This window comes from Ovis canadensis, chromosome 26 (assembly GCF_042477335.2).
Source record: "Ovis canadensis isolate MfBH-ARS-UI-01 breed Bighorn chromosome 26, ARS-UI_OviCan_v2, whole genome shotgun sequence".
Taxonomy (NCBI): Eukaryota; Metazoa; Chordata; class Mammalia; order Artiodactyla; family Bovidae; genus Ovis; species Ovis canadensis.
Genome location: NC_091270.1, coordinates 60,662,501 through 60,689,666, shown reverse-complemented (window position 1 = coordinate 60,689,666; position 27,166 = coordinate 60,662,501). Strand labels below are relative to the sequence as shown.

Here is a 27,166-nt window from a genome sequence, read left to right as displayed (position 1 = left end):
AAGCCCTAGAGATACTAGAATAAAGCGATCAGGACAGTGTCAATCACAGCATTCTTTGCTCCTTTCCCAGAACGATTGTTTATTTGGCACCTTCTCCACACAGGAAGCAGGACAGAAGACAGCGCAGGTCACGCCCAGCGTGCCTGTCCCCTTAAGCGATCTACAAACCAGTGCAAGGCACGTGGCTGTGCGGAGAGCTGACACGGTGGGCTCTCTGTCTGTTCCAGCTGCTGAAGCAACGCAGCACACACTCTGGTTTATAAACAACAGACACCCACTTCTCACACTTAGGGAGGTCAGAAGTCTGCGACTGGGGTGCCAACATGGCCAGGTTCTGGGTTTCTGACTACGGACACCTCTCTGCGTCTTCACATGGTGGAAGGAGAAAGAGAGCTCCCTGGGGTCCCTTTTATGAGGTCACTAGTCCCATCATGAGGCTGCACCCTCATGACCTGATCACCTCCCCAAAGCCTTACTTCCAAATGCTGTCATGCTGGGTTCGAGAATTTCAAGATATAGATTTTGAGTCTAGAAAAATGCCTACCCAAGGACAGTCACAGAAATAGCCTTAGGAAAATCTGCAAGCAAGAAACATTATTTCCAGCTGAGAGATTGGGAGAGACTTCGAGTAAGAGGTTACGAAAAGGGGACAAAATAAAATGCTAGAATTAGGTTCTTTCTTCGAGTTGTGGAAAATACCCTTAAGCCCTCTGCAAAGCTCGTTTTTGGCGGCAGAAGATGGTTTGCCATTTGTGTTTGTTTTGGTTACTGAATTTATGGAAGCACCAGGCATTGGTGAGCAAAAGGTCTGGGAGTTCCAAAGTCTATATTTCCAGTCATTTGCCAACTTAAAGAAATTTGGGGGAACTCCCTTATGTTCATGCTAGCAGGACCCTATATAATAGGAGAAGAGCTGAGTCAGTGTTAATTCATTTATTACTTTAAATCATATATTCCCTAAAATACAATAATTGAGAGTGTATTATATAAAAGGCCCTGAATTAGCTAAAGGGGAGAGTTTGAGCCATGTAGCTGACATAGCTGCTGCTTGCATACACCTAGATCTTTGCTACAAAAAGTGTGTCCAAGGGACAGTAAGCACCAGCATCACCCATAAGGTCTGAGAAATGCAGAATCTGTCTTCCCTCGCTTCACTGAATCAGAATTTGCATTTAATCAGATCCCCAGCTGATTCGTACACATGTTAAAAACTGAAAGGAAGTTGAATTTGTAGTCCTAAATAGTTAAGTGAACAGTCTGCAAGCTAGGTCAAATTCACGTGGTCAAATCCTCAAGAGAGCAGGAAAGCATTTATTTTCCAGACTTGTCTTTATTGAGAGGGAACTATGGGTTTCAAAAGAAATCTCATTTAAGTTACTAACTGGAGGGAAAATCTAAATTCCAAATATAGAAAATGTGAGCACTTACAGACACTGGCAAAGGCGAGCGGTTGATGCTGACCCTGAATGAGGCTGGAGAGGAACCTTAGAGCGGCCCCCCAGCAGCATAATAATGTGGGTTCCTTCAGTTGGATATAACCAGCATCTCTGTTTCCTTGTCCACAACTTGCCATTTGACAATCTCAGCTTGTGTGGAGAGGTATCCTTCAGCACTCACGTGAATGACATCCCCTCTCTCTTTAGAGTCTTTCTTAATACCCCAGCTAGAAGCAATGTCTCTCTTTGAGTGTCTCCAGCAATACATCTGCACCTCTCTATGACATCTGTATATTTCTGTCTTCTTGTGCATACGTGCAAGTCCGTGACTCATTTCTCTAGAAACAACACCTTTAAGGAAAGCAGACCCTATTACATAGCATGCGGCATGTTATCATACATGTAGCAGACCCTATTACATAGCATGCGGCATGTTATCATACATGTAGCAGACCCTATTACATAGCATGTGGCATGTTATCATACATGTAGCAGACCCTCAGTTGTGCTCGTTGCAATTTCATATTAAAATGAAGACTCTGAGTCAGAGACCTTGGAAGCTAGCAAATAACATTATTTAATCCAAAATGTCTTTATGATGATCAAGATTTATATCCAAAGCTATAATTTTTATAGGACAATTAAAAATGAAGTCCAAAAGGTGTTTTAGATCTTGGATAGGGAGGAGAGTTACTAACAGTGACAGTAAGAAGAACATAATACCATTACTAACTCAGCATAAATAAATGCCAAAATGTGAAGCAAGGGCTATGAGGATTCTGGGGTGGACAGGGATAAATTAATATTGGCGAGCATCCCAAGAAGTGGGGAGGGTAGGTGAGGCTTGAGTAAGCCTTATAAGGATGAGCAGTGTTGAGTTGAGACTTCCCTAGTGGCTCAGCGGTAAAGAATCCACCTGTGATGCAGAAGACACAGGAGACCTGGGTTTGACCCCTCGGTTGGAAAGATCCCCTGGAGGAGGGCATGGCAACCAACTCCAGTGTTCTTGCCTAGAGAATCCCGTGGACAGAGATGCTTGGCAGACTACAGTCCATAGGGTTGCAAAGAGTCGGACATGACTAAAAGTGGCTGAGCACACAGCACACAGTATTGAGCTGAGGAAGAAAAGTGCATAAAGTCTTTGCATACTCAGATTCGAAGTGCGGGAAAAGTAGGAGCAACAGGCTCTTCTCTGCAAAGGCAACTCGATGCTACAAGTCCGGAAAGAATGTGTCTTTCATCAGGTTGAGTTTTCCAAAGATGGCCCCAATAGTATCTCTTGTCCCCACGCTCTTTTGCAATATAATCTTGTCAATTTCCCTCCCAGGGAAGGTATACATCTCCTCTTGAATCTGGACAGACTTGTGATTGCTTCCAGCAAAGGAATCACGGGGAGGCAATGCTATGTGACTTCTCAGGCGAGATCCTAAAAGACAAGGCAGTTGCTGTGTGACTCTCCTGGAACACTCACTCTGATTCTTTCTCTTGGGATAATTCTTCATGGAACCCAACTGCCAAGGTGTGAGAACCCCAACCCACAGGAGAGGTCATGTGTATGTGATCCACTCAACAGCCCACCTGAGGCCTTTCTTCAAGTCACCCCAGGCCAGATACCAGAAACATGAAGTCCTACCTAAATTCCTAAATATGAGTAATGAGCCTCTGAGTTATTCCAACCCTCGGCCACGTAGACACCCATCCCTTTCGTCTTCCCGGCTAAACCTTCAGACACTACAGAACAGAGATAAGCCATCCCTACTGAGTCCTACCTAAATTCCTGACCCATAAAATCTGAAAACATAAGGACATGATTGTTTTATGCATGCCACTATTTTTTTTTAATGTACCATTAAGTAATTGAAACCACTCTGGTTTTCCATCTTTGGAAGGTTGGTGTGGTATGATGTAAATGGTACACATATTTTGGAATAAGACAACCCTGTGTTTGAATCTCAATTCCATAATTTCCTTAGCTGTGAATGCTTAGATCAGTGATTAACAGTTTCAGGGCCAAGCTTTCTCATCTTCAAAGTGGGGATGGTCACACTAATGTGGTACGGTTCATTGGCAAAATGAAATGAGATGAAATAGGTAAGAGGCCAGATACAAAGCAGGTACCTGATGTGTTGTAAATGTTATTACTAGTATTCAAGATCTAAAGAGGTCCTGCCATAGGGGTCACCACGGTTTCCTTGTGCCCAGCTGTGAGAAGGACAGCTGGAGACAACAGTGCTGTGGTGCACGTGTGTGTGTGTGTGTGTGTGTGTGTGTGTGTGTGCCTGCCTGCATGCACGTGCGTACATGAGGGCCCTTTTCCTTGTAAGATTTTGTTCAGGAGCCCTTATTATTAACACTGCTGCTTTTGTTGCTGCTAAGTCACTCCAGTCATGTCTAACTCTGAGATCTTATAGACTGTAGCCCGCCAGGCTCCTCTGTCCATGGGATTCTCCAGGCAGAAATATTAGAGTGAGCTGCCATTTCCTCCTCCAGGGGATCTTCCCAACCCAGGGATTGAACCCATACCGCTTATATCTCCGGTATGCCAGATAGATTCTTTACTGCTAGATCTAAATAAGCTTTCCTGTTTATATGGTGCTTTTGCAGATGTGACAATATTTGTGTTTGGGGCAAGCTTTCCAGAAAGATAAGCCAATTTCAGATTTCCTCCACTCTCTGAAAGTAGAGTATTCCCATCAAACTTTTCATAAGTGAAAATGGACATATCTTGCAAACAGATACCTAAAATAAGTTTGAGATAAAGTACAGATGCTCACAGAAATGATTCAAAGCTCTGGTCCCTTCATGCTGAGATGTGGAGTGTAGTTCCTGGGCAAGGAGCATGGAGGTGTGGCTTTTCCTGCTGGGGGTCAGGAGTGGGGCGGGTGTTTCTCTAATTGCTACTACAAAACATATGCTGAACGACAGTTTTGCTGTTTGCAAAAGTGAAAATCCACCTCAGATTCCTTTTGGTTAGCAAAAACAGGTATGAAAGTAGGTCTTTTGTAAAAGTGAAGTGGTAGAAAGCAAATTTTTGGACCTAGGGCATAGCTGTGAGTCATTTTGTAGATGTTTATAAGTAGTCACTATGGGTAAGTGATTGACCCAGCATTTGGGCCATGATGCCAGATTTCCTGAATTCAAACTTAGCAGCCATGTGATCTTGAAGACGTTAATACAACTCTGCTGCTGCTGCTGCTAAGTCGCTTCAGTTGTGCCCGACTCTGTGCGACCCCAGAGATGACAGCCCTCCAGGCTCCCCTGTCCCTGGGATTCTCCAGGCAAGAACACTGGAGTGGGTTGCCATAATACAACTCTCACAACCCTCAATTTTATCATCTTCAAAATGAAGCTAAAAGTTAATAAATGGGAGGGCGCCTTGGAAAGGAAAAGGTCTTATAATTCAACTTCTGGAGCCAAACACTGAAGTCTGTCCTGAAACCATCAGCTTCTTAGCCAGCTCGGCCCGTCCCTGTCACAGAGAGATCTGATCCATGTATGGACTCCGTTGCAGTGTGCAATCGCCCCTCCAGTGCGGACGTGTATATTGCTGTGTCACGGTTTTTGGTAAATGCATTTTAATATTATTGGTTTCCTTTGTGAAAAAAAATTATTAATTCTGGAAACTGTATTGTTATTCCTTGAAACAAGGCTTTTCTCAACCACGATGCAGTTTGACAGTGCTTTGTTTAGATTTCTCTTCCTCTCTGAACCCTTTTCAGTCCCTGGGCTGTCTCCTGACATTAGCCACTCCAGTACATAGAAGGGTGTGCCTGCCCAGTCACTGAGCCGTGCCTGACTCTTTGCAACCCCATGGACTATAGCCTGCTGGGCTTCTCTGTCCATGGGATTTTCCAAGCAAGAATACTGAAATGGGTTGCCATTTCCTATTCCAGGGGTTGACCTTGCGTCTCCTGGGTCTCCTGCATCTCCTGCGTTGGCAGACAGATTCTTCACCTGTGCGCCACCTGGGAAGCCCTACAAAGGAAGTGGTCTCCCTAAAAAAGGAAGTGGTCTCCCTAAAAAAAGGGAGTGGTCTCCCTAAAAAAAGGAAGTGGTCTCCTAAAAAAAGGGAGTGGTCTCCTAAAAAAGGGAGTGGTCTCCCTAAAAAAGGGAGTGGTCTCCCTAAAAAAGGGAGTGGTCTCCTAAAAAAGGGGAGTGGTCTTCTAAAAAAGGGAAGTGGTCTCCTAAAAAAAGGGAGTGCTCTCCCAGATTCAGATGTCACAGTGAAGATGAGCTGCAGCTGTTCCTCTGGGCAGGAGTTTCTGACTCAGCATTTACTTACACCTTTTAGTGTAATATGGCTAAGTTAAATCACTGGGATACAAAAAGGAAAAAGAGATTTAAAAACATCTGAATTATATAAAGTAACTCGGAGTAAAATAATGTAAAGTGTCGAAGTCTGGCATGGAACCATTCTTGGACAGTGATTCTGGAGCCTCCCGAGGTTGTTCTGGCCTAGTGAACACACCATTCACCTCGAGGACCTCGTCTCCATCGCCAGCTCCTCTGAAGCATGCCTCCTCTCTTTCCTACCTATGCTTCCTTCTCCATTTCCATTTGGGTGACTATTTAATTTTCTCTCAGCATCTTACATACATTAACCATTCCCAGCTGGTGTGTCAACAGCCTTTTAATAATGCCAGTACAATATTGTAAAGCAATTAACCTCCAATTAAAATAAATAAATTTAAAAATAAATAAATAAATAAAATAAATCACAGGAAAAAATAAATAAAAGTAAATAAATAAAATAATGCCAGTTTCTAGTATTTTCTAACACACTTGCGGCTTCTTTGTCTGTGCTTTCTTATTTGTGAGCTGTCGTGTTACCTGTCAGTGGAGCGGTGTGTGAATACTTCGTTGAAGGTGACTTATTTCAGACCTTGCTTCTCCCACAGGTGGAGAAAAAGGAAAAAATCAGCCTTTAATGAACTCAGTGCTAAAGGAGATTAGCTGTTTTCTTCCCGTAAGATGGATGAGTCTATCAACAATATTCAGTCACTAGGTCTGAATTTCTCTCTGAGTGATAAGCACTCTTAGGACCCCTGTCAATCCATCTCACTGACATATTTAGTGTTTTGGCCAAAAACTAAAATGATACTAGTCCTGATTGAACAGTTTACGCTGTTATCTATTTGGCTTTCTTGCTTCCAAATGGTCTGATCTTATCTATTACGTTTGACAATGAGCTCTATTTCTTAATGAGTTTATAATACACTAGATGACATACAATATGTCCAATTACATAAAACAATCAAAACATCTCTGGATTAATGAGGAGACTCTCATATAATCCCACTTGAGAAGTCTGAGTGAGAGTTCTCACTTTTTTCCGTACGAAGCATCCCTTAAGCTTTCTGCAACTCTCTCTACTGAGGCAACAGTTCAGGGAAGAAGATTGTGAAGACTGTTTGGGCTATGACGGAAGGGCCGTGCCTCTCTGGACCAGACGGGGGAGCATTTCTCATGACCGTAGGACTATTGCTGCAGTCTCCAGAGTGAAATGAACGATCTAGTCGACTTAATCTGTGTAAGATGTTTAAGGGAAGGAGAGTTAGGATAATGTTTCCGAGGAATGTAAGAGCATCTTCTGTTTCTGTTACCCTCTGTCAGAAGATGTTTGCTGCAAAGCACTGGCTTGTTTGCAGAGTGCCAAGCAGAAAGAGGGGCTTCCCCAGTGGCTCAGACAGTAAAGAATGCACTTGCAATGTGAGAACCCATTTTGATCCCTGAGTTGGGAAGATCCCCTGGAGAAGGGAATGGCTACCCTCTCCAGTACTCTTGCCTGGAGAATCCCATGGACAGGGGAGTCCGGCGGGCTATAGTCAAAAGGGTCGCATAAAGCTGGACACGCCTGAGCGATTGACATATGCATACAAGCAAAGAGGATGGGCAGCTTGTGCTCAAATCCCTGGACTCCCTGATAGCTTTCAGGGAGTGGCTTTTAAGGATGATGTTTTTAAAGAGGAGAGGGTTCCCTAATCCTCTTCTGGCTGATTGGTGGTGAGCTAACAAGGGGAAGGGACTCTCAACCTTTTGGTTCCAACCAGTCTGGGGTCTGTGCTCATGGTCAGTGTGGATTCACCATCGTCTACCGTGGCAGGGATCTTAGTTTCTGCAGGACAACTCAAAGCTGTGTATCCCATCGTTACCTATATTCCTTCAAGGAGACCTAGGGGTCCTATGATTCTATTGTCCTGATTACTAACTGTTGGAGCCTGCTCTTTGGAACTGGGAGAAGGCTAGGACACAGAAGGCTTTTTTCTACACATGAGGAAGAGGGGATGTGGGGGGATTTGGCGCCAGGGAGGGCTCTGCAAGGTTCTGCTCAGGTTCAGTCCCATCAAGGATGGGTTGAGAAGGAGAGTGAAGTTTCCGATGGAGAGATTAATGACAAACTCATCAGGGGCACTCAGCTTTAGGAGGAGCTTGGTTTCATTTCCTTTTCTCACTCATAACAACCCTCTCTTGATACTGACCCAAGGAACCCAGTTCATTCCCCTTCTCAAAAGAGAAACAAGTGAAAAATAAAGTAAAAATTCAGAGGGAGAGCTCTTAGAGGTTCACTGGCATGAGCGCTATTGTGTCCCCCTGCTGATGGAGATATTTGAGTGACAGTGTAGTGTTGATATCACGCAGACTCCTTAAGGTTAGATTTGTTCTTGGGTGGCTCTGAGTAACTTTGGAGCAAACTTTGCCTTCAGATACATTTGTGAAACTTGTTTATTAATTCTGACTGTGCTGGGTTTTTGTAGCCGTGAGGGCTTTTCTCTAGTTGCGTCCAGTGGGGGTTGCCCTCCAGCTGCCAGCTTCTCTAGCTGAGGCACAGCCTGTAGGTCATGGGGCCTCGGGAGTTTCGGCTCCAGCCCCTCAAGCACAGGCCAGCGGTTGTGGCGCACGAGCTTGGTTACTCCACGGACTGCGGGATCTTCCTGGGTCAGGGATTGAACCTGCATCTTCCTGCACTGGCAGGTGGATTCTTTACCACTGAGCCACCAGGGAAGCCCTTCAGATCTTTTTGTTTTGGTCTAATTTGACTGAGTACACTTTCTTAAATAATTGGTGAGAGACACTTCTGCCACCAATACTTACTGACCCATCTTTGCTGATATTGTTAAGTTGGAATGACCTCTGAGAAATCGAAATTGGAATTTGCGTCTTCTAATAGGAGGTAAACATTAAATCTTTGCAACACAATGCCATTTCATTCACCAAAGAAATGTGCTTATGCTAATACTATGTAGTGCTGAATTCTCTTGTTATTTTTAGAAAATGACTGGATAAAGAATTAGGAGTAAAAAAAAAATAGGACAAGTAGAGAATTGTTCACTTACTCGCTCCTAAATTTACTTGCAAAGAGAAGAAAATTAATGGAAATCAGTATCTTTTTATTGTGTTTCCATTCCTCAAAGAAATGATGAACTATGCAAAGGAAGAAAAAAAAATGCTTGCCTATATTTTATCTGTCATTTATGTACAAATAGGGTTCTGATTAAAATACATTTTGGTGGCTCTGACTAAGGAGAATTTATCTGTGAAGAAAAAAACTTGAAAAGGATAACGTTTTATTGTTTGGTATTATCGGTGCTACAACTCAAATTTGTTATAGACTTCAGTCCCATCCAGACTCTGTAGAAATGCTAATTCTTCCTTCCTTATGTGCATCACATCTTTGCGGAGAAGCTTAATCTGAAGTTGTGCATGCTCTTTTCATCTGTTTTTTTGTGTGTGTGTTACAAGGCCTTCTAACATTTTCTCTTCTCCTCTCTCAGCAAGATTTTCTCTTTTCTGAGGAATCTTAATCTCTGAGGTCATAATGCTTTTTGACACCTTCTGCTATGCTTTAGGTGAAATTCAAGGTGCAGGGTTTTTTTTCATGGGGAGAGTACAGAGAAAGTTGTTCCTTGCCAACTACTGGGGAGTGGACACTTGAAGGGACAGTTACACCATTGCATGCATGTCCATCTGGTGCCATAGTCGGTGGCACTGCAGATTCAAAGCAGCCTCCCCAGGGTCACACTCTTGACACTTATCTGAACAGTGAAGGAGATCAGACATGGTAGCTGTTTTCATTGCAGAAGTCTTTGGGCTCAGCAGATAGGCATGGTGGGTTTGTTATCTAGAAACTTGCTATTCAAAGTGTGGTGTGTAACCCAGTAGCATCGACATCTATGACTGTGTTTGTTAGAAATGCAGCACCCTGAGTTCCAGCCCAGAACTACTGGGTCAGAATGGGCATTTCAGTAGTATCTCCACAATGTATACATGCACTGAAGTTTGAGAGGCTGTGCTCAAGAGATAGTTCTTGACCCCATCAGCAATTCTCCAGTCATGATTATGGAACAGCACTCATGGGAGTTATGTGTCGAAAGTCACACTAACAGCGTTCATTAGCATCGTTTTGTTTAATCTTCATGTCCTACCCAAAAGCTATTTTTTCCTGTCATCTCTATGTGACAGTTATGCTCAGAAAGTTGAGGTTATTTGTTCAAAGTCACAGAGGGAGACATTTATTCATGAGGTCACTGAGAAAGAGAGTCTTCTCCACTTTGACTTTTGACTGTGCCTCTTGAGAAGATCAATATCTCAAAAAAATTCATACAAGCTAGATTCCCCAGAGACTGATTTATAAACATTAGAAGCTCATCTCCGTAATGAAAAGTGTAATTGTCTCATAGTCCAGACTACTGGTTGAGGACATCCTCAGACAGTGTCTGTCTTCCGGTCACTCTGATGGGAAGGCAGGGTAAAATCAAGAGGCCTCTTGCTTAGCCTGGAATTAGAGTGATGGAATTAGCTAATGGTAGGAGAGTTGATTGATCATTTTAGTGTCTAACGTGGTCAAATAACTGGATGTAGCTATTGCTGCTCCATGGCCCTGTAGATGCTAAGGCCACCATCAGCTTGATGCTGATCAATGGTACCTCGTCTCTTCCACAGGACTGAAGATTCAAGACAAATCCTCCTGCAAAAGAGAAACCTTATTTTCAGGCATATCATAATTTTGCTACCGTGTTAATTTCAAGCATATCATGTGAGTTCACCTATAAATCTTACTCTTGCTTTGACCTTTTGCCTATTTCTGATCGTGGTCATTTGGGACTCATTTTACTTATTTATCTCTAGTACTTTGTGCATGCTTAGTCATGTCCGACTCTGTGCAACCCCATGGACTGTGTCCCACCAGGCTCTGCTGTCCATGTGATTTTCCAGACAAGAACACTGGAGTGGGTTGTCGTTTCCTCCTCCAGGGGATCTTTCCAACCTAGGGATCAAACTTGTGTCTCTTGCATCTCCTGCATTGGCAGGGGGATTCTTTACCACTAGTGACACCTAAGGCAGGGCTCAATGATTGGGGGATTTGTATTGTTCTCAATCCATGTTTTCAGAAAAGAAAAGGTTTACAACCAACTTCTTCCTTGATTGGAGTTTTGAACAGCTTTGACTCACTTAATGTGACATTGGATATAGTATACAGATATGTATGCTCTTATATGTTACCATATACAATATATGATATGTGTATATGTTAAAACCAACAGTTACTGCTTGTCAAGCTTCTATCTTATATCAGGAACTATAACTAATTGTATAACTGCAACTATAACATACTATTTTATTTACTCCTCATAACATACATACAAGAGAGATATTTACATTCCCATTTTACTGGGAAACAAACAAGGCAGGAGACTTGGGTTGGATCACTGGGTCGGGAAGATCCCCTGCAGGAGGAAGTGGCAACTCGCTCTAATATTCTTGCTTGGAAATCCCAGAGACAGAGGAGCCTGTGGGCTACTGTCCCTGGGGTCACAAAAGACTTAGCAAGCCATGGACGGTAGTGACTAAACAGAACAGCTAAACTGAACTGAGAGTAAGTGACTTACTCTAGGTCACACAGACGGTAAATGATGCATGTCTTTGACCTTGTTATCTGTGACCAAAAAAAGCTCCTGCTCTTTCAGATTTATTGCCTAACTTCCCTATAGTACCTTATCTAATGAATGTAGTTAACCATGACTTAGGATTCTATTAGCAATGTATAGACTAAATAATGGAACTGTGACTTATGGAAACAAAGGGGGAAATTAATCTCTAATAGTTTGCAGGTTTGGTATAAGAAAATGTATCAGTGAGCTACTCTAGCAATGTCTTGATTGAGAATTTCATCCTCTTTTCAAAACTGTTTTTCTGTTTCAAAATTTTTCCTCATCAGGGAAACCATAACCCAGTTTAAACAGCTTCTGAACATTACGTTAAGTAAATGATTCAAGTTATTTTTATTTACTGCATCAGTCTGTATGTCCTACAAAATTTTATGGGTCTTTTAGCAAACAAATTAAAGTGATTATTATGCAGTAATACTTTTTATCTTCTTTAATAAAGAGAAATGAATACATCCAAATTCAGTTGCCTAAGAAGTAGATAGAGCTGCATTCACAGAATTCCCAATCTCTCAGCAAAAATCATGCTTCTTTAAAGCATTCACTCATTTGACAAATGCTTGTTCATACTCACTTTGTGCTCGGCACTGTTTTAGGCACATGGGTATTAGGTAAAGAAAATATACAAGAGTCCCTGACTTCAAGGAAGCTAAATTGTTTTAGAAGTCTATAGAAAATAAAAACTTAAATAAGCATGACTAAGATGGTACATGAGAGACAGTGTTATTCAGGCTGGTTTGGGCAGACCTCATTAAGCAGAAAAGTATTGAATAAAGAAAAAAGAAGGACATAACCAGGCAAATAACTAGGAGAGGGCATCCCAGGTAAAAGCAGCACCTTCAACAGAAAATCAGGCTAGAACTACAAGCAGAAAAGACATGACAGCAGCTGGAGGAAAGGAGTCAGTGGGAAATTTCTAGAAGACAAATCAGAGAAGACAAGGGTCAAAGTCACACAGGCCCTCGTCGGCTCTTACAGGTATTTTGGACTTTATTGCAAGTCAAATGAAGTGTTATTGGCAGCGTTGAGTAGAAAAACAATAGAATTCCATTTATATTTAGAGATATCACTCTGGATGTCTGGGAAATTAGCTATAGACAAGCAAGAAGGGGAAAATAGTGAAAAAATCAAAGAACAGAGCAACTGAGTTCTGTGGGAGAATATAAAATAACCTAATGTGTGCTTGAAGTCCCAGTAAGATAGAAAAGAGAGCATGGGGCAGAATAATATAACTGAAGAAATAATGGCCAAGAATATTCTAACAATGATGAAAATATCAACCCACACAACCAAGGACATCAGCAAGCTCGCAGCCATATAAAAAGTAAAGCATAACAATGTATGCATGTCATAGTCAAACCTGTGCAAATCCAAAGATAAAGGCCAAATCTTTAATCACTAAAGTTCCAAAGAGGTCTCATGCAAGAATGTTCATGCTATCTTTAATCCTAATAGCTAAAAACCAGAAACCGCTCAAGCACCCCAACAGGAGAAGAATGAGTGAACTATGGTACCAGTTCAGTTCAGTTCAGTCACTCAGTCGCGTCCGACTCTTTGCGACCCCATGAATCACAGCATGCCAGGCCTCCCTGTCCATCACCATCTCCTGGAGTTCACTCAGACTCACGTCCATCGAGTCCGTGATGCCATCCAGCCATCTCATCCTCGGTCGTCCCCTTCTCCTCCTGCCCCCAATCCCTCCCAGCATCACGGTCTTTTCCAATGAGTCAACTCTTCGCATGAGGTGGCCAAAGTACTGGAGTTTCAGCTTCAGCATCATTCCTTCCAAAGAAATCCCAGGGCTGATCTCCTTTAGGATGGACTTATTGGATCTCCTTGCAGTCCAAGGGACTCTCAAGAGTCTTCTGCAACACCACACTTCAAAACCATCAATTCTTCGATGCTCAGCCTTCTTCGCAGTCCAACTCTCACACCCATACATGACCACAGGAAAAACCATAGCCTTGACTAGACGGACCTTAGTCAGCAAAGTAATGTCTCTGCTTTTGAATATGCTGTCTAGGTTGGTCATAACTTTTCTTCCAAGGAGTAAGCGTCTTTTAATTTCATGGGTGCAGTCGCCATCCGCAGTGATTTTGGAGCCCAAAAAAATAAAGTATGACACTGTTTCTACTGTTTCCCCATCTATTTCCCATGAAGTGATGAGACCAGATGCCATGATCTTCGTTTTCTGAATGTTGAGCTTTAAGCCAACTTTTTCGCTCTCCTTTTTCACTTTCATCAAGAGGCTTTTTAGCTCTTCTTCACTTTCTGCCATAAAGGTGGTGTCATCTGCAATTTCAAAAATCCTTGTTGAGCAGAAGAAATCAGGAAAAAAATTCATACTGAATCATATCATTTTTATAAAGTAGAAGAAATAATCTCTGGCACAGGAGACTAAGGTAACTCAATTCAGAAGGCAACTGCCTCTGAGGAGTGTGGGGATGGGCTGGAAAGGAACACAGAGGCGCTCACTGGGTGATGGAAATATTCTGTGTCTTGTTTTGGGTGGCCCTTACATGGGTGGCTGCAATTGTCACAACCTACTGAACTGTGCAGTTAAAATTATGTGCACTTAGGGGTTTTAATTATACTCCAATGAAAGATATTAAAAAGAGAGAATGAGTTATTAATTGTGTGAAATATTGATTACATGTTAAGTTAGAAGAGGACTGAGAATTTAACTTTGAATGTAACAACAGTGAGGTTTTGGTAATCTCGAAGAAAGAGGTGTTGGTGGAGTTTTGGGAACAAAACAACATTTCTCTCTCCCGACCCTTGATTGGCTACTGTGTGGGGAAGGCAAGCTTCATAGAGATAAAGTATGTTCATCCCTAAACAGAATAGTCCGATAGACAGAAGTTGTTTTAAGCTGCTAAGTCGTGTCTGGCTCTTTGTGACCCCATGGACCGCAGCATGCCAGGCTTCCTTGTCCTTCACCATCTCCCAGAGTTTGTTCAAATTCATTTCCATTGAGTGGTGACCGGATGGAACCAACCAGCTCATCCTCTGTCGCCCCCTTCTCCTCCTGCCTTCGATCAATTCTTCAGCGCTAAGCCTTCTTTATGGTCCGGCTCTCATATCTGTACGTGACTCCTGGAGAAGCCATGACTGGCTGCACAGACCTTCATCAGGAAAGTGATGTCTCTGCTTTTTACTATGGCGTCTAGGTTTGTCAAAGACAGAAGCTAGTGGCTGAAAATGTTAAACTTTCGATTCCTTCTCAGCCATGTATTCTCAGCCTGTATTTAGGGACTTATTCTTCAGACTCCTAAGATCCATTTTTCCTAGGAACTATTAAATGCTAAGGATAAAAAACAAAAAGTGAAAGTTGACTGATGTCCATAGCACCTTTATCAGCTAGTAAATACTGACTTTAATGATAACACTCTTGTTAATGGTGCCAAATACTCGAGGAACATAATATCTGGGGGTTTACTCTTCTTCATAAAAGTTGCCTTTATTCAGACAAATAAAGATCAGAGAGATCTTTATTATGTATATATTTGTGACTTAAGAGTGCTCAAGTTAACCAAAATTCTGAGGATTGCAATATAATCCAGTCAAGTGTAAAGAGCAAGGAAAGGAATATGACAAAATGAATCTTGAAACCAAAGATAGAAAAACAAAGACATCTTTTCAAAGTAAAATTTATACTGAAGAAAGGGAAGCTGAACTGATAAGAATGTTAACAACTTTGTGAGCCTTTAAAAGGTAACATAAAGGTAAGCTGCAGGTGCACATACGTCCCCTCCCACCTCCCTCCCATCTCCCGCCCCATGCCACCCCCCTAGGATGTCACAGAGCCCCACTCTGAGTTCCCTGAGGCACACAGCAAATCTCCACTGGCTGATTCATGTTGGTGTATGACAAAAACCAACACAGTGTTGTAAGGCAGTTGTCCTTCAATTAAAAGTTCAGTTCAGTCGCTCAGTCGTGTCCGACTCTTTGTGACCCCCTGAGTCGCAGCACGCCAGGCCTCCCTGTCCATCACCAGCTCCCGGAGTCCACCCAGACCCAGGTCCGTCAGGTCGGTGATGCCATCCAGCCATCTCATCCTCTGTCGCCCCCTTTCCCTCCTGCCCCCATTGTTTTAAAAAGTAACATAAGCTGTTATATCCCATAGTCTTTAAATTTATTTATTTAGTTTTTATAAAATATTTATTGGAGCATAGTTGCCTCACAATGTTGTATTAGTTCCTACTAACTGTAGCAAAGTGAATCACCTCTTGTTTTGATTTCCTTTCCATTTAGTTCACCACAGAGATCCCTATGTTACACAGTAGGTTCACATAGAAAAAATGGTACAGATGAACCTGTTTTCCATTATGTTTAGATAGAGAGAGAGAGAAAGAAAGAGAAGATGATCTTTTCAAGATCACACAATCCTATTCACTTTTGGAAACTATGTGTGTTCATATATGTATAGATGCATATATGTGCTTGCATACACGCCAAGGCTCTTCAGTCCTGTCCAGCTCTTTGTGACCCCATGGACTGTAGCCCATCAGGCTCCTCTGTCCATGGGATGCTCCAGGCAGGAATATTGGAATGGGCTGCCACGCCCTCCTGCAGGGGGTCTTCCCCACCCAGGGATCGAACCCACGGCTCCTGCAGCTCCTGCAGTGCAGGCAGGTTTCTCACCACTGAGCCACCAGCCACTGAGCAAGCCCCAAATATATCTATACGTATGTATCATTCTTTCTATCTATCTGTCTGTCTATCTATATTTGTATCAAATCTATATCTGTATCTCTATCCATCCAATGGGGGTCTCTTTAAGACCATATTCTTCCCTCAGTTATAATGCTAAATGATGATATATATTGGATTAAGGTTCAGTATTAATAAGGGTAAACCTTAGTAGGAATATGTTTGGTCTAATTAAATCCTCCAAATAGAATTGATGCTCAAAATGTTGTCCTTTGTTTAATGCATATATGAACAAAACTGCTACACCAACAAGCTGGCTCTTTCACAACTAAAATGTGTTATTTTAGTTTCACTTTTAGATGGCCATTTTCTGCTTTGTATTTCCCCAGAGATTTGAAAAACTCTGCCCGGTATGTGCTGGGGAGACAGTGCTACTGATTCAAAATTCATTACTGTGATGGCACGTCCAGGGAGTACCCTGAAACCCCACCAGCCTCGAGGGTTTTACAGACCTTATTTTCTTTCTGTTTTGCATACCTGATACAATCTTGGCCTTGAGGAGCCAAGTTCAGAGTTTTTACAGCTAATAAATTCCCTTAATGAAAGCACACTGCTCTTATAGCTGTGAGTGTTTGGAATGCTGTGTTTGAACTGTCCCATTATTTTACTCTTTTCCCTGTAAATTAATAAAAACCGTTAAGATGAGAAATAGGGCCAGCTGATGATCGTACCTCATAGTATTATGAAGGTCAGGTCAAGAGGGCAGAATCATTTATAAAAGCTGAAAGATAGAATATAAAGATATGTTTACTTTCTTGTTGTAGATGTATGCCCACAGAATAAGAGAAAAAACGTACCGGTCACATTTTATAACACACAATATGGAAGGAGCGCTCAGCTCCTTATAGTCTAGTCCCTAAGTCCTGTCCAGCTTTTCTGCAGCCCCACAGGCTGTCCACGGGATTTTCCAGAAAGAATACTGGGGCGTCAGTTCCTTCTCAGGTGATCTTCCTGGCCCAGGGATCGCACCCAGGCTCCTGATGCGCTTCCTGCACTGCAGGTGGGTTCTTTACATCCGAGCCACCAGGGAAGCCAGCTCTTCAGTTGTGCTCCTGTTGAATAGCAACTGGAAAAGCTGCATGTGCACTTTTGCAAATTTTAGTGCATTTTTAAAATATTTCTCATGAAGACTATTTTTTGTCTCCCAATGTGTGGTTAGACTTTATATTACATCTCCAGTGAACATGCTATCTAGATAGTTCCTATATCATCTAAACTAATTGGATTCAAGTGTTCAGGAATTCAGTATGTATGAGGATTTGTATTGAAATTAATGCATATTTTGTCCCGTACCCCTTAAGTTTCAATTTTGTTTAATATTTAAATAAATTAGATAATACTTATTTTTAAATTTAGGCATCTCATTTTTTATACCTATTCTGGCTCTATATAGGAATATATGGGATATAAGTGTAACATATTTAATTATAATAATAGTCTTTACCAAAAGTTGACTCTGGGCCAGGAATCATAAAATTATTTGATCACCTTATAAATCCCCTGAGATTGTTCTAATTTTAACCCATGAAGAAACTGAGGTTTGGGACTCATGGATTTTTCTTCTACTCAGCAGTTTATAATGACTTTCTTTCATAGCTTAATTTGATATTCCAGAGGTGATTTTAACGGGCAGCAAAATTCCAAAATTCTGTACAAGTTAGTTACCTTCACCCATTTGTTTTCTTTTTCCAAAATTCGCCAACTGTCGTTTGCTACTGTCTCCGCCCCCCCCCGCCCCGCATCCTCTTGAACTGAAGTCTTCTCTCCGTTTTCACTCATCATCATCATTATTTTCTGGCCGTGCTGTCTCTGTTGCGGTGTGCGGGCTCTTCACTGAGGGGCACAGGCTTCCCTAGTCGTGGGCTTAGCTGCCCCGTGACACACTGGGTCTTGGTTCCAGCCCCTGATCTGGGATGGAACCTATGTTCCCTGCAGTGGATGGCGGATTCTTAACCACTGGACCACCAGGGAAATCCCTTGAACTAAAATCTTAGAGGGGCTTCAGAAGATCCTGAAGATCGTGCTCACCCAGATTTAGTCACTTCAGAAAAGAAATTTTAGCCACTTGTCTGAGTGAAAACACATGCACACAAGAGAGACTTCAAGTGAGTAAGCAAGGCAGTGCTCCAGTCTGCTATACTGTTTATTCATAGACTATAGGCAGTGTTTGCTTTGCATGATACACACACACACAAACATACATATCCATTTATTTTCTGAAACTTCCAGACTTTATCAGTTTGCACCATTTCTTATCTGAAGCAGAGAAAGTATTGCCTTGGTTTGAGTGTCAAATGCATAGACGGAGACTCATCTGGGCTTATCTTGCTAATGAAAAAATTAATCCAAATTTCATCTGAGACTCTGGGGCTAGTTAGCAATTCAGATCTGCTTTTCAAAAACTGGTAGTGTCTCTTTGACGTGCCTGAAATGGAACAAGCTCCGTTCCTGGATGGTGTCACCTGTTTATTGCCACAATTCAGTATTTGAATAATGCAATGGAAAAAAAAATCCAGAAATAGCACAAAAGGAAAACGACCAACAAGAGAATCCCAGTAATGAACATACATGATGACTCAGACACTGTCTCTCTACCTTTGCCTAATTCCATTTCTTAACCTTATTTCTTGGGTGAAGTTATTTTTATATCATCACTGTCAAATTAATGCTTGGTATGATGATTGTAAAAAATAGTTTCCTGCTTTGGAAGAGGATTCTAATGAGCTGGAGTGATCACTCTGGGGTCAGTGAATATTTTGGTGATGATGGAGAATCTGTTAACTTGAAAGTTAGTTGGCAAAATGCTGAGCTACAGAAATATTCACAATGACTTCATGATGAATGGTTAACATCCCAAAGGTTCAGCAAGCCAAGATATTCCCTCCTAAAAGTTTGTTCCAGCAGTTCCTATGCAGGCAAAATCCTTTCTGAAACCACTGCCCTTCACCAATGTAAGCCGACTCTTTTTCCCATGAGGTTGTCAGCGGCAGTGTTTCCTTCCTTGATGTGTAGTTCCGATAGCTTTTGGGAGACAATGTCCTTGTGGTTGAGGCTGCTACAATAACTTTTCTCCTGATTTCTGTATGGGCACTTGAAAAGTCCCATCTCTGTGTTCACTCCCCTTCCAGCCCCCTCCACTTTCTGACTTCAACCATTTGGGGAACATCCTTAAGGTTTCTAAAAGATCATTATTTTTGTTCACAGAGGAGTCAGATCATAGGTTCTTTAGTCTTAAATTCAAGTCTATGTGCTATGAAAGAGAAAGCAAGCGCTATAGTGAGTGTAAATATAAAACAAGTTAGAAATAAACAATAACACGAGTGGAAATTTCAGACACGGATTCACGCCTGGGGAGTGAGTCTGAGTGGGGCAAATGAATTATGCTCTTGGTTGTATTTTCCCTGATTTCTCTCAGAATGACAATAATAAAGGCTGAGTAAGAAGATACTTTCAGGCAGAACCTTTGAAAAGGGTGTATGAATGATTTTAAAGGATTCAATACTATTAGAAACAAACAAAAAGCAAACCCACGTTTTAGTTTAGCCAGGAAAGTAGGTAGATTATTGAAGAAACTTATCAAATAAGATTCCTCTAAGCCAACAAATAATTGAGATTATTGGTATAATTGTATAGGTGAAGTCGTGCTGAGTAGTTGTGGCTTTAAGCCACTAATATTGCAATAATTTGTTTCACAGCAATACATACTGAAGCTTGGCTTTCAAAATTTTGCCTGCTATACTCTAGCCCATGCCTCTCACTTCAGACTCATCTGAAACATTAAGTTACTTCTCTTTTATCTTAAAGATACCAGATTTTTAAAAACTACAGTAAAATTGATCACAATCTTAGTTTCAGCTGCACAACATACTGTGTCAGTGGTTTTATGCCTTAAATAATGATCACCATGACAAAGTGATCATCTAGTGACCAGCGCTCACCACTCACAGTTATTCCAGTGCTATTGACTCTAATCCCCTTGGGGTACATTACATCACCGACTTAGTTACTTTATAACCGGAAGTGTGTGCCTCTTAACCCACCTTGTCTACCTCCCTCGTCCCCAAGCACCCGCCCTTCTGGCGACCACAGTGAATCTGTTTCCGTTTTGTTGTGTTTATTCTTTGTTTTTTTTTAGACCCCATATATAAGTGAAATCATGTGGGTTTTGTCTTCCTCTGTCTGAGTTACTATACTAGCATAAGACCCTCTGGACTTCCCAAGTGGTGAAGGAGGTCAAGAACCTGCCTGCCAATGCTGAGACCTACGAGATGTGGGTTCAGTCCCTGGGTGGGGAAGATCCCCTGGAGAAAGGCATGGTGACCCAGTCCAGTATCCTTGCCTGGAGAATCCCATGGACGGAGGAGTCTGGTGGGCTACAGTCCACTGGGTCACAAAGAGTTGGACACGACTGAAGCAACTTAGCACGCACACGCACGCAGTATCCTGGTCCAGCCGTGCCATCTTAGATGGCAAGGTTTCATTCTTTCTCGTGGCTGAGTGCCATTCCGCTGTGTATACGCAGCATATACGCCGTGCTGCACGTATGTGCGACATGCACACACACACACATTGTAAGCATGCACGTGAACATTGTGTGCTCTGTGTAGTACGGTTTTTTATAAGATTAATTCTTCCAAGCTGGGAGAATTGTCTATCTTTCTCTTCGCTTTCTTTCATCAGCATCTTACAGCTTTTCAAGTACAGACTGTTTACCTCCTTGTTTAGATTAGATTTATTGTAAATGAAATTGTTTTCTTAATTTCTTTCTGATAGTTTGCTGTTATTATCTAGCAACACAACAGATGTCTGCATATTAATTTTTTCTGACAAACCTGAATCTTTACTCCCCCATTTAGTAGTGTTTTGAAGTCACATTTTACGTTACTTTGCTTTGCGTATCTTTTAGCTACTTATTGTGGGTATAGTTGTTTTGACCACTTCTGTCTTTTAAACTTCTCACCAGATTTTTAAGTGGTTGATCTACTACCTTTCTTGTACGTTTGGGTTCCTGAATGAGATTTTTTCTTTTTCTAATTTTCCTATTTTTCAGTTGTGGCCTTTTCGACCTTCTCTTCTCTGCCTAGAGAAGCCCTCTACATTTCCTTGTGAAGCCGCAGCAGTGGTGTTGAGCCCTTTTAGCTTTTCTTGTCTGTCAGACTCTTTGCTTCTCTTCCGAATCTGAGTGGCAGCTTTGCTGGTTGAGCATTGCTGTTTGCAGGTCATTTTCTTTCATCACTGAAATAATGGCAATGTTTTTGGTCTTCAGAGTTTCTGCTGAAGTATCAGCTGACTGTCTTATGGGAGTTCCCTTGTATGTAAGTAGCTGCTTTTTTCTTGCTGTTTTTAAGATTCTTCCTTTATCTTTAATTTTTGCTGCTTAATGACAGTGTGTATTGGTGTGGTTCTCTTTCAGTTCATTTTGTTTGGGACTCTCTGTGCGTCCTAGACCTGCATGTGTGTGCTTCATTATTCAGGTTAGGGACGTTTTCAGCTATCATTTCTTTAAGTAAGCTTTTGCCTCTCTCTGTCTTCTCCTGGGAACTCTACAGTGTTCCTGCCTGGAGAGTCCCATGAATGGAGGAGCCTGGTGGGCTGTAGGCTGTGGGGTCGCAAAGACTCAGACACGGCTGAAGTGAACAGACACACACAACCCAAAGATAGTTGAGGTGCCCCATAGTTCTCTCAGCACATTCACTTTCCTCTTACAGCACTTCCAGTTATTAGCACTGATGTTTGGTAACATTTTTCCTCTGCAGTTGGCAGTGAGCCCACAAGGGCACCGCCACGACTGTCTCCATCACCTAGTGCAATCCTGCACCATCATAGGTTCTTTGCAGGTCTAAGTATAAAGTGAAAAAAATAAATGCTTCAAAAATATTTCTGAATAAATGTATACTCTTCATTTAAAGATAAATGTATACTCTTCTGTTTAAAAATAAATGTTTTATCTTCTGAAAATGGATTTTCAGTGCTGGGCAAATCCATTGTGCTATGAACTATGTGGTCTGTAGAATCAAAAATTAAACATATGTCAGTATATATACTACTTTTTTCATCCAAAAGAAGTTGGAGGCTGTATTCTATTAACTGTTAAATAGAGAAAACTGGAAAGATGTGTTTTTCTGAAGGGGGATGAGAGAGTAGTCATAAGTGTTAATAAAAACTTTTTTTTTTTTACTCTTAAACTAAAAGATAAGTATGATAAACTATTAACGTGCAAGACAATGAGTGCCTTAGGGGTTTATATAGTGCCAAATAGTGAGTAGATATTAATTTTAAGAATGTGGTCTTCCAAAATCTGCAAAAGAATGAAGGGAACCTAGCCTTGATTGTCAACTTATATGCTAATATTTGGGGCAAGTCACTTGTTTTTCTCTCCTCATTTCATGTATGTCCACACTGTGAATGACTGTGTTTAGTAATGACTGAAGTAGTCACAGATGAAACAGTTAAGCCGTGGGTTTTCTGGCATATCTGCCCCTAATGGAGCTAACGTGGGCATGCGGATTCCTAGGCCCTTGCACAGACCCAACAAAGCAAAGTGAAGACTGAGGAGTGGGGTGGAGTTCAGAAACCCTTTTTCTCTTGGTGGGAGGGGTGAGATGCATTTTTATTTTTTAATCTGTTCTTTACTGGAGTATAGTTGCTTTACAATGTTGTGTTAGTTTCACCTGCGTGGTGAAGTGCATCAGCTGTGTGTACACATACATCCATTATGCTCTAAATTTCTGTCCCATTTAGGTCACTACAGCTCATTCCGTAGAGTTCCCAAAGCTGTATGCTAAGTTCTCATTAGTTATCTATTTTACACACAGTATCACCGTTGGTGATGTCCATAACCTTTTGGTGATGGATATCACCAAATGGTCATGGGCAAAGAGATCAAACCAGTCCATCCTAAAGGAAATCAACCCTGAATATTCACTGGAGGGGCTAATGCTACAAGCTAACACTCCAGTACTTTGGCCACCTGATGCGAAGAACTGACTCATTAGAAAAGACCCTGATGCTGGAAAAGATTGAAGGTAAGAGGAGAAGAGAGCAGCGAGGATGAGATGGTTAAATAGCATGACCAACTCAATGGGCATGAGCTTGAATAAACTCCAGGAGATGCTGAAGGACAAGGAAGCCTGGTGTGCTGCAGCCCATGGTTTATGAAGAGTCGGACATGACTGAGTGTCTGAGAGACAACATATGTAGCATCAGTGGTGAAAAGCGTCAACCTCAATCTCCAGCCCCAATCTCCAATCCCAATCTGCAATCCCAATTTCCAGCCCCAATCTCCAACCTCAATCTGCAATCCCAATCTCCAGCCCCAATCTCCAACCTCAATCTCCAACCCCAATCTCCAGCCCCAATCTCCAACCTCAATCTCCAATCCCAATCTCCAGCCCCAATCTCCAGCCCCAATCTCCAACCTCAATCTCCAGACCAATCTCCAATCCCAATCTCCAGCCCCAATCTCCAACCTCAATCTCCAACCTCAATCTCCAACCCCAATCTCCAGCCCCAATCTCCAACCTCAATCTCCAACCTCAATCTCCAATCCTAATCTCCAGCCCCAATCTCCAACCTCAATCTCCAACCTCAATCTCCAATCCCAATCTCCAGCCCCAATCTCCAACCTCAATCTCCAACCTCAATCTCCAATCCCAATCTCCAGCCCCAATCTCCAACCTCAATCTCCAACCTCAATCTCCAATCCCAATCTCCAGCCCCAATCTCCAACCTCAATCTCCAATCCCAATCTCCAGCCCCAATCTCCAGCCCAAATCTCCCCTTTCACCCCCTCTCCTCTCCCCTTGGTCATCATAAATCTGTTTTCTACATCTTGACTCTGTTTCTGCTTTTCAAATAAGTTCATCTGTACCATTTTTTCTGGATTCTACATATAAGTGATATTATCAACAAAAACAAATCCCATTTTCAGTTAAATCATGAGAACATTTATGCTGAGGAATGATTTCTCATGTTTTCAACATTTCCCAATATTAGACATGAGGACATTAAATTTTTTGGTAGACTTGGGAAATACTAAACTAAGGAACCTCCAACACTTTTTAAAATACTAGGGACAGAAGAAACTTTACTCATTTGTTTGACCTCCTTTCCTCAGCATTCAAGTTGAAATATTAGAAATACAACCTTCTTCACATAATTTTTGTCAATTCAGGTCTTACAGCATTAAAGTCTTACAGCCATTCAGTCAACATCTGAACCTGCACAGGAAATAGCCTGTGGAGATATGCTCTCACACCTACACCACTGTGGGGATTTGGGTTCCTCTCTCTCATCCTGTCAGGTATTATGGGAAGCAGAGTGGTGACTGAGCCGGCAGACTGGGTGACTGGGTTCTTGGTGTGAAAAGTATGTCATTACGGTAGCCATAATGCAAGGAGATCCAACCAGTCCATCCTAAAGGAAATCAGTCCTGAATATTCACTGGAAGGACTGATGCTGAAGCTGAAACTCCAGTACTCTGGCCACCTGATGCAAAGAACTGACTCATTAGAAAAGACCCTGATGCTGGGAAAGATTGAAGGTGGGAGGAGAAGGGGACAGCAGAGGATGAGATGGTTGGATGGCATCACTGACTCGATAGACAAGAGTTTGAGTAAGCTCCGGGAGTTGGTGATGGACAGGGAGGCCTGGCGTGCTGCAGTCCATGGGGTCGCACAGAATCAGACACAACTGAGCAACTGAACTGCACTGAAACAGATATTCATCCACATAACTGTCTGGTAAAGACACTTGGACTGCCTCTCCAATGTCATTCCTGGGGTGCTCTCAGCATTAACTTTAATCTTCTTTATGGGCATAAAATATGTGCTAGGAAAGTTGAGTGATCCAGACTTCTGCTTTGCCAGGAGAACTGCCTGCAAACCACTTTCATACAGAAAGTACTTTGAGTTGATGTCATCTAAACATGTCCATAAGATGGACAGCACAGCCATGACGTCCCCATTTGACCAGTGAAGAATTTCCATGACTATAGGCTTTTCCAGTTTGATGTAAAACTGAACCCCCCCAAAAAAAATTTTCAAGACTTTCAGTTCTGAATTTGGCACTCTGTCTTCCACACCCTATTCATACCACAGTTCTGAGGTTTTCCCATCTTTTTTTTTAACTTCAGTCTTGTAATTGAAACCATCTGTGTGTACATGCAGTGAAGGAAGTAGGGTTATCATACTGACTTTACTGATAATTTACGCAAGTCTCCCCATATCGATGGCTACCAAGCTGACCCCGTGGTGTGAAATTACCAGTAGAAAGTCGACCCCCGCAGAAAGGAGGCTTTAGCAAGTCCATTAAGGAGATCCCAGGGAGAGAGAATGACATAATGAGATCTCTATTTGCTTAGAAAGAAGCCGGTGCTCTTTTAAAAATCAAAACAGCCCGTCAGTCTGTTCTCTGATCTCCATTCCTTCTGCCACTGCCTCAGTCTGGGGGCTGTTCGACTCATCTGACACCCAGTAGGCACCAGAAAACGAACATTTCTTGGACGAAGGAATGACTGAATGCTCTGAACTGGCTTCAGCCTTCCTTCTTTCTGAAACATGCTTGGAAGTCACACCACCAAGACTGTAACCACAGTTACAGGGGTTGAGGGCACAAGCCGCCAGCACCACGCTCTGCTCACTGAGTTCCCAGATCCCTGGTCCTCTTGTGGTCCACATAGCAGACTGAAGGACGTGGTTGTTTCAGCACCAGCAAAGGACTCTTTAACGCTTTCGATTTATTCTTGTAAAATTCAACTTCCTACAACCTCCGTACTCCATGTAACTGCCATACTGGAATTTTCTGGGCAAGAACATTACCATAGTCCATGAGGTTTTTAGTCAGATTCCTGGTATTTTCTGAATATTTAGCTGCTGCTTCTTTTATTGCTTAGATCTTGAGCTCTTGCAGAGGAATCATTAAGAATTGAAGATTCAGTTCTGTGAGGGGCCTGGCACAGCCCTGGATACGGCTTGACGTGCCCGCCTGTTCTCTGCCTGGGGCACTTTCAGAAGGTCTTCCGTCACTCCTTTGGGGAAATGAGGGCTGTTTTATGTTCCTGTCTAACCCACAGCCCTCTCTGCAGGAGGGTAACCCATGGAGCCCAGGGGAAGGCAGTGCCGGCCGAGCTGCCTTTGGAGGCCGTGCTTCAGCTCGTCACTCACAGCCGTGCCTGGGTGGGACGCTGGGTAAGCATAACAGGTCTTTAGTCCATGGGCATTAATATTAATTAAAGACAGTAGTATTCCACCGAGACTTTGCTGACCATCAGCCACCCCATGCCACAACTCTGACTTTGTAAAAGGCTCAAAGTCGTTTGTGTTTGGAAAATACCACTTTCAGTTCTATGGATAGAGTACAGACGTGCTATATATTATATATTTTATCACACACGAGTGTATTATATACATCTGTTTATGTTGGTGTGCTAGTTACTTGGTCATGTCTGCCTCTTTGCAACCCCATGGACTGTAGCCCACCAAACTCCTCTGTCCATGGGATTCTCCAGGCCAAAATACTGGAGTGGGTTGCCATTCCCTTCTCCAGGGGATTTTCCCAACCCAGGGATCAAACCCGGGTCTCCGACACTGCAAGCAGACTCTTTACCAGCTGAGCCACCAGGGAAGCCCCTCTATCTATGTATAAATCACTTTAATAAGAAGATGATATTGTGTGAGGGTTTCCAGATTAATCCAGCTTAATCAAGGAAAGAGAGTCCTATTCTGAAAGTGCTGTTCCTTTTTTCTTTTTCCCTTGTGTCGCATTCATTTTTTGGACACTGTAAGCCTCAGGAGCCACATTGCCCACCACCGCCCGGCTGGAGACACCTTGCGCCCTGCAGTGGCCCTTCATTAAAGTCTGGCCAGTGAGTTCTGAGCGTAAGTAATACAGGCAACTTGCTCACCGCACCTCTAAAACGGAAGTAGGTAAGGCAGGCACCCCTGCGTTCTCTCTTTCATTGTCTGGTCTAAGCTCCATCGATGCTGCCGATGAGCTGGCTACAGCCAGGAGGAGGAAGCCAGCACTTTAAAGTGTATGTGTCTAAGGAAAGCTCAGTGTCTGCCACCAGGGAGA

General features: G+C 42.5%; 1 long non-coding RNA gene across 2 annotated transcripts in view; it reads left to right on the top strand.

Moving 5' to 3' along the window:
- The window catches only part of LOC138430847 (uncharacterized), a 155,371-nt gene that overhangs the window by 122,769 nt on the left and 5,436 nt on the right, over positions 1 to 27,166 (top strand). For both annotated transcript variants that reach the window (XR_011253408.1, XR_011253409.1), the window contains exons 2-3: positions 26,178 to 26,280; positions 26,878 to 26,970. This is a non-coding gene — a long non-coding RNA (uncharacterized lncRNA). The remainder of the gene's footprint in view (positions 1 to 26,177; positions 26,281 to 26,877; positions 26,971 to 27,166) is intronic.